Raw genomic sequence first — 13067 nt, 5'->3', positions numbered from 1 at the left:
CTAATCCAGTATGAAAAAACTGAATAAAATAGATAGATTGCAAGCATCCTTCCAGCAAGCAAGTGGAAAGTTGCAAGTGGAGTCTGCACTTCAGTTTCTCCTCTGTCTGCCCAGTCAGTCAATGCTGTGCTGCTTTCTGCGTACCTGCATCTAGTCTTTAAATCTCCTAATTGCAGCAGCTGTCGGTTTGTTCCAGCACCAAGCAACCCAGCCAGCCAGCCAGTCTCCTCACACCCCAAATCCAATTAAGACTGATGGATTAATTGGCTTATCACCTGAATGAAGTGTTTGGACCTCCACGCACCTTGGGTTTCATTTGGGCCTGTTGTGCACACCTGGGATGCTAAGTTGTTCCTCGGAATTGAGCCTTTTGTAGCAAGTTGGCTGGATGTAATCATTTAGCTTTTCCAGTGCTATATTAAATGAGTAAAGTTTGCCTGTGTCTCCCTCTTGTGGATCTTTTGAACTGGATTACTTGGAGGCTAAAAAGTAGTCCAGCACTTCCTATGTATCAGCAGCAGCTGGACCTACCTTGTCTGGACAATGGAAGGAACACTGCACGTGTCACAGGAAGCTTTTCAGGTAAGAGGTCAAGTAAGGTCAGGTCAGTGGATGACATTACAAGGGCCCTGATGGAACACTCAACAATGGGGCCCTGACATCACAATCAACAATGCATACCTTTTTTTTTTCTTTTTTCTTCACTACTTCTCCATTCACTCCTCCTATCAGTTTTCATGCTTGGTGTGCTTTGGCACCAGGAATTGCGTGTGAAGAAAAGGCGTGGCCACAAATGGCGGGTGGGCGGAGCTATGCAGATGGCGAACACTAGCATGATGGTGATTGCTGAGCGTAGGAAGCACGTTTTCCCTGGTTTGTTAGAGCAAGAAGCCTCTTGGACTGTGGCTGGGGCTAGGGGCCTGTAGGCTGTTGCCTTGAGAAGTGCTCTGCATTATGGAGAAGCGGCCCGGTTGTCAAGGCCGGGCGGGTTATCGCTTCTCGGCCTTTTGGCTGCGATCATGGCATGACCGGACACAGCCAGGACTGAGGTTGGGAAGGTGATCACCGGATATCAGACGGCAGACGAAAGGACGACTGCGAAGATGGGCGTCACCATCCGCTCTGCGTGGACCGAGGACTATCGGGTCAAGAATGGCTTTGGAATTTTCATCTCAGAAGAGAAACGTGAAAAATTCAGTCTTGAATTCATCGTGCATCGTACTGTTCAAATTACTGCATGTAAGACGGGAGATTTTATGCTTGCAGGACCTGAAGAGAGGTCATTATTCTTTGGTTTTGACGAATCCTGCTGCTTGCCATAACCTTCCTACCTTTTTAAAAGGATATGAGAATGACCCCGTCTTTGATGGGGTTACCTTTACTGTTTTATATAATGACAAAATCACTCTGGTTGTCTACATGCATAATCCGTATGTTCCTCTTGAGAATATCACGTTTTTTCAAGGAAGGTACTGTGAGGTGGTACGGTTTGCTCACAAGGTCCTGAACTCAGAATCCCTTTGGACAGGGAAATATAAATTCTTTGTGAGATTTAAGGCTGACATATCTAGACCAGGTGGATTGTGTTACCCCCCGATGTCATTTTCTATTGGGAGAGATAAAGGGTTTTTGTTTTTCCCTGGTAATCCTGCATTCTGTAGGAAATGCAAAATTTACGGGCACACTATGGAGGGATGTAAAGAGACACTGCTGAGGTGCTCAAATTGTAACAAAGAAGGTCATCTTACCAGAACCTGCACGAATCCAAATGTGTGTAATGTGTGTGATAAGATTGGTCATGTTTTTCGGGATTGCCCTTTGAATACCAACCAACCCAGGTCGAAAGCCAAGTCTTATTCTGATGCCGCTAAGGCGCGGCCTTCAGTCCCTGAGAAATATCAGAGACAGGCCCAGAGAGTGCTTGTAATTGATAAATATGTCGGTGGTGTTAGTGTGGAGGCGGAGGGTGTGAGGGGAGGAGCAAATGAAGGAGAGGATGGACTTTTCTCCTCCGGACATTGCTCATCCACAGGACAAAGTAACTGTTTTACAAGGAGAAGGTGAAATGGAGGTTTCCTTGTCCAAAACCCAGGTTATACCTGGGGAAGAGGAGCAGGTGGGGGATGGAGGTGGAGGCAAAGGGGATTTCTCCAGGCCCTCAACAAGTATAGAGGATGTACCTACAGAGAATTTGACGGGCGATGATGCTGAGGTGGGTCCTTCTGAGGATCCCAGCAGCCAGACTCGGAAAGGTAAAAGGTCTGGTAGAAGACATTCTTTGAAGTCAAAGGAAGAATGTCTTCAATCTCCTAATGTACAAATAGGGAGCTTGGCGGGTGAACCCGAGCCTTGCCCTGGTACGCCGCAAGTACAGGGTAAGGCAAAGAAGGTTCAAGGTAGGGGAGGTAGCGTGACACCTCAGATGTCGGGCCTGGTTACTCCAGCTAAATCAGGGCCATTGAGGAGAGCCTCCGAGGCCAACCGCCAACGCCCAGCCAGGTGTACGGAGTTAGGTCCCTCTACAGCGGTTGTGGGGGAAACTCCGGAGAAGTCTGGTAAAGATGCTGCGACAAATGAGATGAGACGTGACGTTGGATCTTCGCAGATGGACGAGGCGGTAGGAAGAACGAAAATCAATGTCGACGTTAAAGGAGCTGAAGGCGAGCAGATGGATGTTTCCTGTTCCACAAAAACAATACGAGAGGAAGAGACGGCCGGAGTCCCTAGGAGAGCAAAATTTTGTGGTTCGGGGGAAGGTGAGCTGAGAGGTTTCGTGGGGTCGCAGCACATCTCGGACCCTGACTCTACCAACATCTTTTCACGCTGTCCAGACTCCGGGGCCTCTGGCTCACAAGAAATTGAAGAAGGGGAATCATCTGGTTTGGACACTGATACTACCTAAATTTTATGCCTTCCTTGAATATTAAAATATACTCACTGAATGTGAGGTCTTTAAAAAGTCGTGTTCGGAGAACAGCTCTTTTTTCCTTTTTAGTGACAACAGACTTTGATATTTGTTTATTACAGGAATGCGGTATCCCAAACCGCATGGAGTATGACTTAAAAGAAGATTGGAAACTGGGCCCTTCCGTGTGGTCTGGTGCAAATAATAACCGTTCAGTAGGAGTTGGCTTGTTATGTCGTGGTCATTTTATTGATATACAATCCGTAACTGAAATTGTACCAGGCAGAGCTGTTTTAATATACTTACGTTTTAAAGGTCTCTTATGTCGCGTTTTAAATGTGTATGCCCCCCTGATAAACAGGAGAGGGCGGATCTTTTTAACATATTACCATTATTTTGCACAGGCTCCTCCCCCTTGCTGGTAGGAGGTGATTTTAATTGTATTTGTGATGATGAAACCCGGCAAGGGGGTGATGTGAATAGAAAGGACCGTACTTCTTACCTGTTAAAAATTTTTATAGAAGATTTTAATCTGAAAGATTGCTGGAGGTCGCTCTTGCCGGCGGACCCGGGTGCCACCTGGTCCAACGGAAGAGTGAGATCCAGAATTGATTTTATACTTGCCTCTAATAACTTTGTCCCTCTGAAGTGTGAATTATTGAATAATATATTTTCAGATCACAAAATTCTATCAATTCAAACAAAAATAGAAAGAGAACAGAAAGTTAATAAAGGCCTCTGGAAATTGAATTCTACCTTGTTAGAGAATCCAGAGACTAAAGCTGAATTTGAGCGGACCTACAGTACAAGTGCTGGCAACAAAAAAGAAGCCCCAATGAGTCTGTGCTGCACTGGTGGAAAGGTATAAAATCTAAAATTAAATTATTTTTTATAAAGGCAGGCAGGAAGAAGGCCAAAGAGAAAAAACAATGGTTTGATATCCTTAATAAGCGTCTTAATGTTTTGTTCAAATTAAAAGAAGTTGGGATGGAAGTCGAGTCAGATATAGTCAATTTAAAAAGCTGAAATAAATAAATGCATTAAAGACAAAGGCAAACAGATAATTTTTAACTCCCACGTTAAGCAATTGGAAGAAGATGAAAAATGCTCCCGCAGGAGGAGAAACCACGGTAAATGGTATGTTAAATGCAGCTTTTAATTTTTACCAACTTCTTTTTAATAAAAAAAACTATTGACAAGTCCTTTTTAGAAGATGTTATTAACTCTCTAGATTTTAAAGAGGACCTTTCACCTATTCTTACTCTATGAACTAAGTATACAGACATGTGGAGCGGCGCCCGGGGATCTCACTGCACTTACTATTATCCCCAGGCGCCGCTCCGTTCTCCTGCTATGCCCTCCGGTATCTCCGTTCCCTAAGTTATGGTAGGCGGAGTCTGCCCTAGCGCTGGCCAATCGCATTGCAGAGCTCACAGCCTGGGAGAAAATAACCTCACAGGCTGTGAGCTCTGCGCTGCGATTGGCCAGCGCTAGGGCAGACTCCGCCTACCATAACTTAGGGACTGGTATCTCCGCCTACTATAACTTAGGGAACGGAGATACCAGAGGACATAGCGGCAGAACGGAGCGGCGCCCGGGGATAATAGTAAGTGCAGTGAGATCCCCGGGCGCCGCTCTACATGGCTGTATACTTAGTTCATAGGGTAAGAATCGGTGAAAGGTCCTCTTTAAGTTAGATATTTTAGATCAGGAAGTTTCATCCCGCGATCTTACTATGGAGGAACTTTTATCTGTTTTTAAAAGTTTTTCTAATGGGAAGACGCTGGGAGAAGATGGGCTGCCCATAGAATTTTATCTAACTTATTGGGAGATTTTAAAGGATGATATGGTTTTATTATATAAAAAAGTCTTTACTGTAGACGAGCTACCCCAATCATGGAGGAAGGGGATAGTATCTTTACTTTTTAAAAAGGGAGATAAGAGTCAACTCAAAAATTGGAGACCTATCACACTTTTAAACGTAGACTATAAAATTTTAGCCAAACTTCTAGCATTACGTTTTAAACCTCTAATAGGAAAAATAATACATCCTAATCAGGTTTGTGGGGTACCTGGCAGATCCATCGCCCAATCATTAAATGTTCTAAGAGATATAATTTGGTATTTTAATGACAGAATCTATTTTATCATTAGATTTTGAAAAGGCATTTAATAGAGTGTCTCATGAATATCTTTTTATGGTTTTAAAGAAACTGTGTGTACCTGATTTTATAATAAGTAAAATTAATCTTTTATATAAATCTTGTTTTAGTCACATTTTAATTAATGGTTTCTTAACAAAGGAAGTTCCTCTTTTATCAGGAGTGAAGCAAGGGTGCCCCTTGTCCCCCTTCCTTTTTATTTGTGCTAAAGAACCCCTGTTGGCAATGTTAAGACAAGATAAGGTAGTAAGGGGCATCTCAATCTCAGGGGGTGGAGGAAACCAATTAAAAGTATTAAGCTATATGGATGATGTGACTATACTATGCTTAGACTCCCCCACATTAAGAAGGGCCCTAAGGAATGCTACCTTTTTTTATGAGGCGTATTTAAAATAAACCTAAATAAATGTGATTGTTTTTACATAGGTAACTGAGACTCCTCAATAACGCCTGGAGTCCAGATGCAACAGAATCAAATAAAATTTTTAGGTGTGATATTTAATCAGGTTAATAATGGACACTCTAATTGGGATATGGTAATTGAAAAAATAGAGAAAAAAGTTTTAATGTGGAATATGAGACACTTGACGATGGAAGGAAAAATGTTAATAATAAAGATGTTTTTAATCCCCATTAGGTTATATATTGCAATGGTTTTCCCTCCTTCGACCCATTACATAAAAAAATAAACCCATATTTGTTTTAAATTTTTATGGGGGTCCCCTATGGAAAAATTAAAACAGGATTTTATATATAGAAGTAGATACAATGGTGGAAAAGATGTTCCTAATATTTTTAATTTCTTTTATATCAAATATTTTTGTTTTTGTTTTAGGATGTTCAAATCTAATGGCATTTTTAGTTATTTTTTTAAATATGCAGCGGGCATGGTTTTTAAAAGAGCTTGCTTTGTCCACTCCACGCATTGACCTGGTATTGCAGTACCTCCAGGACCGGTGCACCCCTTCTAATCCAGTATAAAAAAACAGAATGAAATAGATTGATTGCAAGCATTCTTCCTGCATCAGGAGTCTGCACTTCAGCTTTTCCTCTCTCTGCCCAGTCAGTGCTGTGCTGCTTACCTGCATCTAGTCTGTCAATCTCCTAATTGCATCAGCCGTCTGTTTGTTCCAGCACCAAGCAACCCAGCCAGCCAGTCTCCTCACCCCCCAAGTCCAATTAAGACTGATAGATTAATTGGCTTATCTATCACCTGAATGAATTATTTGGACCTCCACGCACCTTTGGTTTGATTGGGCCTGTTGTGCACTTGAGATGCTCAGTTGTTCCTGGAAATTGACCCTTTTGTAGCAAGTTGGCTGGATGTAACCATTTTGCTTTTCCAGTGCTTTAGTAAATAAGTAAGTAAAGTTTGCCTGTGTCTCCCTCTTGTGAATCTTTTGAACTGGATTACTTGGAGGCTAAAAAGTAGTCCAGCACTTCCTATGTATCAGCAGCAGCTGGACCTTCCTTGTCTGGACAATTGACGGATCACTGCACGTGTCACAGGAGGCTTGTCAGGTCAGAGGTCAAGTAGGGTCAGGTCACTGGATGACATCACAAGGGGCCCTGATGGAACACACATCACAATCAACAATGCATGCCCTTTTTTTTTCTTCTCTCACACACAACTCTACACTACAGCTCTATTCACTCCTCCTATCTGTCTTTCTGCTTGGCGTGCTTTGGCACCAGGACTTGCGTGCAAAGAAAAGGCGTGGCCAAAAGTAAGCGTGCACTGGGTGGGCGGTGCTATGCAGATGGCGAACATGAAGAGGAGCATGATGGTGATTGCTGAGCAGAGGACGCACTTTCTCCCTGGTTTGTGAGAGCAAGAAGCCTCCTGTACTGTGGCTGGGGCCTGTAGGCTGTTGCCTTGAGAAGTGCTCTGCATTGGGGAGAAGTGGCCTGGTCGTCGAGGCCGACCAGGTATCGCTTTTCAACCTTTTAGCTAAGATCAAGTGTACTTGTACAGGCGATCTTATTTGAGAAGTGTCTGGGGTACCTGGGGCTCGGCCTTTGTGGAAGGTGGAGGTTCATAGCCTGCACTGGAAACTTTGCTGCTATTGGGCAACAGGCCTAGTCCCCAGACGAGTTGTGATCCCAGTTACCCCTAGAGGTCCAAGGACAGCTAGGGGATCACATTGTGTCTTTGCTTTATAGAGAGACAAAAATGCCAAATACCATCATGGCAGACGACCCAGGAGGAGGAGGAGACGGAGGAGGAGAATTTACTATGGTTGGAGGAAAAAGACAAAAGAAAAAGAAGGAAGAATCCATAAGGAGGAAATCTAATGATGAAGGAGCCAGAGGAGGAGAAGGAGGCAGAGGGGGAGAAGGAACCAGCAGAGGAAAGTCCAGAGGCGGAGAGGAGGAATTAAAAGAAAATATACCAAGACAAGAGTTGGAAGGCCAAATCCCAGCATACGCTCGTATCAAGGATACAGTGTGCCTTTTTGTAACCCAGGAGAAAAAGGAGAAGTATAATCTTGAATATTTGGTGAAAACGGTTTTAATGGGAGTCTTTGGTGTGCAAAAACACGAGATTTTAGCAATACAGGACTACCCAAGGTTCAGAGTGTACGATGTTACTTTTATCTCAAATGTAATTTTTAATGATTGTGGCAAAAATTCAGTTGAGACTAAAAGACAAAAGATTAGAAGGTTTAAATATTTATTAACATGAGATAGCTGAGTCCAAAACTATAATAATTAAAATGTAGTGACCTTTTGCTGAGGAGCGTGTTATTAATGTGTTTTTAAGCCAATATTTTAAGACAGTTACAGTAGTAAGGAAGATTTTAAATAGTGCTGGGATTTGGACCTCAAAATGGCTGTATAAAGTCACTTGTTACCGCAGCTCAGAAGTAGAAGGGGGATTTTTACTTCCCCCAGCCTGTTTTAAATTAGGAGAACTGGTGGGATACATGTTTTTTTCCGGCATGCCATCAGTAGGAGGTGTAAAAAATACGGCCATGAAATAGAAAACTGCGAAAGTATGTGTAAAAATTGTGGAAGCCCAAATCATGATTTTAGTGAATGTACTGCTGGGAAAAGATGATATACTTGTCAAAAATTTGGTTACCTTATGAGGTTTTGTCCTACCAGATCAGGTGTGGAGGCACAGCCAGGACATCGGAGGCGGCCAGAGGAACGAGAGGAACCACCAACTGGACCCCAAAGAGAGGAGAAAACCGCTGATATAGAACATATGGATACTTCCAGCGGACCTTCCCAACTAGGTGAGCCGAAAGAACAAAGAGGGAAACAAATGCGGAAGTCCAGTGATTAGTGGACGGACAAGCCCCCTCCAGAAATGGGGTATAGAGGTCAACCGAATGATGCCGATCCGCCTGGCCCGCATTCAGCCCCTGGAGAGAGCACGGCAGAGCATCCGGGAGGAGCCGCGGCTTCAAAAAGAAAAAAAAGGCTATGCAAATACGGTGAAGGAGGGTCAGAGGAGGAAATCAGCTAGGGGACCAGCTGATGATCCGGGTCCTAAGAGTTTCCCTCCCCGTACCAGTGGGGAGGGGGTGCGGCTGAGAAATTCCGCAGAACAAATGTTTGTACCCGAAACAGCCTTAAGTGGAACCCCTGCCCCGGAAAGGGAGGGAGTGGAGGCCGTGGCTCCGAGTCCCGATGAGACCGGTGTATTACCAATGGCAACAAGATTTAATCTGTATTCTGGAAGCGTGCAAGCAGAAAAGGGGGTCAGCTGAGCGATGGAAGCTCCTCTCCAACCGGATCATTTGACACTTAGGGTTCAGGGGCAGTTTGTGGCGAAAATGACATATGCGAGAGCAACTACTCTAGTTTCGCCGACGATGTCTGATGCTGTGCCGAGGTAAGAAGACAAACCTTTTCTTTTAATTTTTTACCATGGCTGTTTTAAGTGCTATTTCCTGCAGCGCGCACTCAAAAACCAGAAGATTAGCGCTTTTTAATTATTTATCTATTTTAACCGCCACAGTTATCTTTTTACAAAAGTGCTGCATCCCGCATAGACAAAATTATAAAAAATATAAGCAAGACTGGAAGTAAGGACTATCAATTTGGTCAGGTTCAAATGAATCCAGATCTGCGGGAGTGGCAATTTTATTTAAAGGAAATGTTTTTATTTTTCATGTTAATGAGATTTTACCAGGCAGAATTTTATTAGTAAAAGCTTTTATCGATGGTATTAAATGGCAGTTTTTAAATGTTTATGGTTTTACAGATAAGGAGAGAATGGAGATGCTAGAGATTTTATCTCTTTTTATCAATGACACGGAACCTTTGATTTTAGCAGGAGATTTTAATTGTATTTTAAGAGGGGAACGCCGGTTCTCAAACACTGTAAGTAGAAATTATGATAAGACCTCCTCTATGTTGAAAAATATAATTATTGATTTTAAACTTACAGATGTTTTTAAAAAATGTTAGTGATTTACCTGAAGAGGTCGGCATTACCTGGAGTAGTGCAACTTGTAAGTCCAGAATAGATTTTATCTTCTGTTCGTTTCAAATACTGCCTTTTAATTGCGAGCTTTTATCTAATATTTTTTCTGATCACAAGTTATTGCTTTTTAAGGTACAGTACGATGGCAAAGATAAAAAGAAAGAGAGCTGGAAATTAAATGTCTCCTTACTAAATGATCCTAAAATTTTATCAGATTTTATTTCATTTTACAAGCACTGCAGGCAGGTAAAAAACCCACAAGAATCTATAGTAGTATGGTGGGAAAAAATTTAAATAATATCCTTCTTTATAAATATGGGGAAACGTAAAGCCCAAGAAAAAAATTTTTATGAAAAATTAACTACCCGTCTGCAGGCGCAATATAAACTCTGAGATCTGGGTGTAGATGTTGAAAAAGATATCATTGATATTAAAAAAGAAATAACACAATGCCTGGAGCAGATATGTAAATAAATTATATTTCGTTCTAAAATCAAACACTTAGAAGAGAACAAAACCTGCTCCAGGTATTTCTTTAAAAAAAATAAGAGAAACGCACCCAGATCGAGGAGTTAAATGGTGAAAGAAATATAACAGGTATTTTAAATAAAGCCCATGAATTTTATACAGAATTATTTAATGAGAATTTTTTTTTTTTTTATGAAAGACTCACTGAAGGTGATTGATAACATTTTAGATAAAGATTCTCAAAATTTTTTATTACAGGATATCTCAGAGAAAGAAGTTTGAGAAACAGTGAAAAATTCAAAAAAAGAAAAAGTCCCCGTACCAGACGGTATACCCATTGAGTTTTCTCTTATATTTTATGGTATTTTAAAAGAAGATTTATTTGATCTTTTTAAAGAAGTTTTTAATACAATATCTCTCCTGGGCTCCTGGAAAAAAAGGAGAGGTCTCATTATTATACAAAACAGGAGAGAAAACTGATATTAAAATCTGGAGGCCAATCACTTTGTTTAATTGTGACTATAAAATTATGGCAAAATTATGACAAATCGAATGGAAAAAATCATCTGAAAAATAATACACCATAACCAGGTATGTGAGGTGCCCGGGAGGAGTATATGGGATAGTTTAAACCTTTTAAAAGATGCCATTCATAATATTCAAGAAAGGAAGGGGAAGGCAGCGATTTTATCTTTAGATTTTGAAAAAGCCATGAGATTTTGGCCATACAAGACTATCCCAAACGTCAGGTTTATGATGTCACGTTTACTCAAAATAGTATCTTTAAAAGTTTCTTGGCAAAAATTCCAGCAATTGTTAATGATACTAGAGTACAAGATCTTAAGATATATGAACATGAAATTAACGAATCCTTAACTGTTATTATAAAAATGTATTATCCATTTGCTGATGTTAATATTATTTCAGCTTTTTTATCATCATATTTTAAAAAAATGATTTCAGTCAGAAAAATTCTGAATTCTGCCGAGATCTGGACTTCGAAATGGCTGTACAAAGTCATCTGTTGCCGTGATTCTAAACTCCCAGGAGGTTGCATCCTACCCCAGCCCGTTTTAAATTGGGAGACATGGTAGGAGATATGTTTTTTTCAAATATGCCACCATTCTGCAGAATTTGTAAACAATACGGCCATTATAATGAGTCCTGTGAGAGTACATGTAAAAATTCTGTTAGTACCCAACACGAGACTAGAGAATATGTCGCAGGGAAAAAATGTTATGCATGCACAAGATAAGGCCATCTCTCCCGTGACTGTCCTTTTAAATCTAGATCCGATGCACAGTCAGGACAGCAGAGGCAGCCAGAGGAGCAGACGGATCTCCAACCCGAAAAAGAGGAGCATGCCGAACCACAACCCCAAGGAGAGGAGCTGGAACAGATGGATACTACAAGCAGACACCCCCAACCAGGTGAACGGAGGGAAAAGCGGAATAAGCGAAAGTCCAGTGATCAGCGGACAGATAAAACCCCTCCAGAACGGAGAATAAGGACGGACTGGATGAAGCTTATCCGCCTGGCCCGCACTCGGTCCCTGGAACCAGCACTACGGAGGATCCAAGTGGAGCCGAGGCGTCCAAAAAAAGGAGCGAGACTGGGCGAGCGTGGTAAGGGAAGGCCCAAGGGGGACGCCAACTAGGGGACCAGTAGCGGATCCCGAGGGCACCCTGCAGAGTCTCTCCTCCCACCCAAGCGGTGAGGTAGATGCCACAGACACGATTATAACAAATATAAAGAGGATTGGAAGGATGGACCTTCAGTGTGGTCAGGTTCCAATGGAAGTAAGTCTGGGGGTGTAGCTATTTTATTGAAAGGGAATATTTTAATAGACCATATTAGTGAGATTTTACCGGGGAGGATGTTAATAGTTAAAGCTTTTATCGATGGTATTAAATAGCAGTTTTATTGTTTTACAGATAAAAAGGAAAGAATTGAAATGCAAGAAATGCTACCTTTTTTTTTTATAAATGATTCTGAGCCATTGATTTTAGCAGGAGATTTTAATTGTATTTTAAGGGGTGAACGCCGATTCTCTAACGCAGTGAGTAGAAATTATGATAAATCCTCCTCTCTGCTAAAAAATATTATTTTAGATTTTAAACTCTAACATTTCAAAAAAATGCAATCGTAATTTATCTGAAGAGGCCGGCGTTACCTGGAGTAATGCGAATTGTAAGTTGAGAATTGATTTTATCTTCTGCTCTTATCAAGTACTGCCTTTTAATTGTAAGCTTTCAACTAGCATCTTTTAAGTTTCAGTTTGGTGGCAAATATAAAAAGAAAAAAACATGGAAGCTAAATGTCTCCCTTTTAAAAGATCCAAAGATCTTATCTGATTTTATTGCCTTTTATAAGCACTGCAGACGGGTAAAGAACCCCAGAATGCCAATTGCTGAATGGTGGGAGGTAATGAAGAAAAAAATTAAGACTTTTTTTTATTAATAAAGGGAAAAGTAAGGCCCAGGAAAAGAAGGAATTTTATGACAATTTAAATACCCATCTGCAGACGTAGTACAAGCTCCGAAATCTGGGTATTGATATGACCAATTTTTTTTTTTGAAAGTAAAGAAATATTGCGGTCCCTGGAGCAGAAAGGTAAAGAGATTATAGTTCGTTCCAAAGTAAAACACCTCGAAGAGAATGAAACCTGCTCCAGGTACTTTTAAAAAAAAATACAAGATAAACGTACCCAGATTGAGGAGCTTAGGCCTCTTTCACACGGGCGAGATTTCCGCGCGGGTGCAATGCGTGAGGTGAACACATTGCACCAGCACTGAATCCAGACCTATTCATTTATATGGGGCTGTGCACATGAGCGATGATTTTCACGCATCACTTGTGCTTTGCGTAAAAATCGCAGCATGCTCTATTTTGTGTGTTTTTCACGCAACGCAGGCCCCGTAGAAACGAATAGGGCTGCGTTAAAAACGCAGTTCATCCAGATGCACTGCGTTGCGTTATAAACGCAAGTAACTAAGCAACTGTGAATTGATTGAAAGACAGGAAGTTCAGTTTCTCAGTGGCTGGCTTCAGGCTGTGTAGTGAGAAACGTGTGCTTTGAGAGTCTCCTGCCCTT

General features: G+C 41.5%; 1 pseudogene; it reads left to right on the top strand.

Moving 5' to 3' along the window:
• The first annotated feature begins 5883 nt into the window (after positions 1-5883).
• LOC121006657 lies at positions 5884-6034 on the top strand (annotated as a pseudogene).
• Positions 6035-13067: the final 7033 nt, after the last annotated feature.

Source organism: Bufo bufo, chromosome 6 (assembly GCF_905171765.1).
Source record: "Bufo bufo chromosome 6, aBufBuf1.1, whole genome shotgun sequence".
NCBI classification, from domain to species: domain Eukaryota; kingdom Metazoa; phylum Chordata; class Amphibia; order Anura; family Bufonidae; genus Bufo; species Bufo bufo.
The sequence above is the reverse complement of the archived record's forward strand: the minus strand, read 5'-3'. Positions and strand labels throughout refer to the sequence as shown.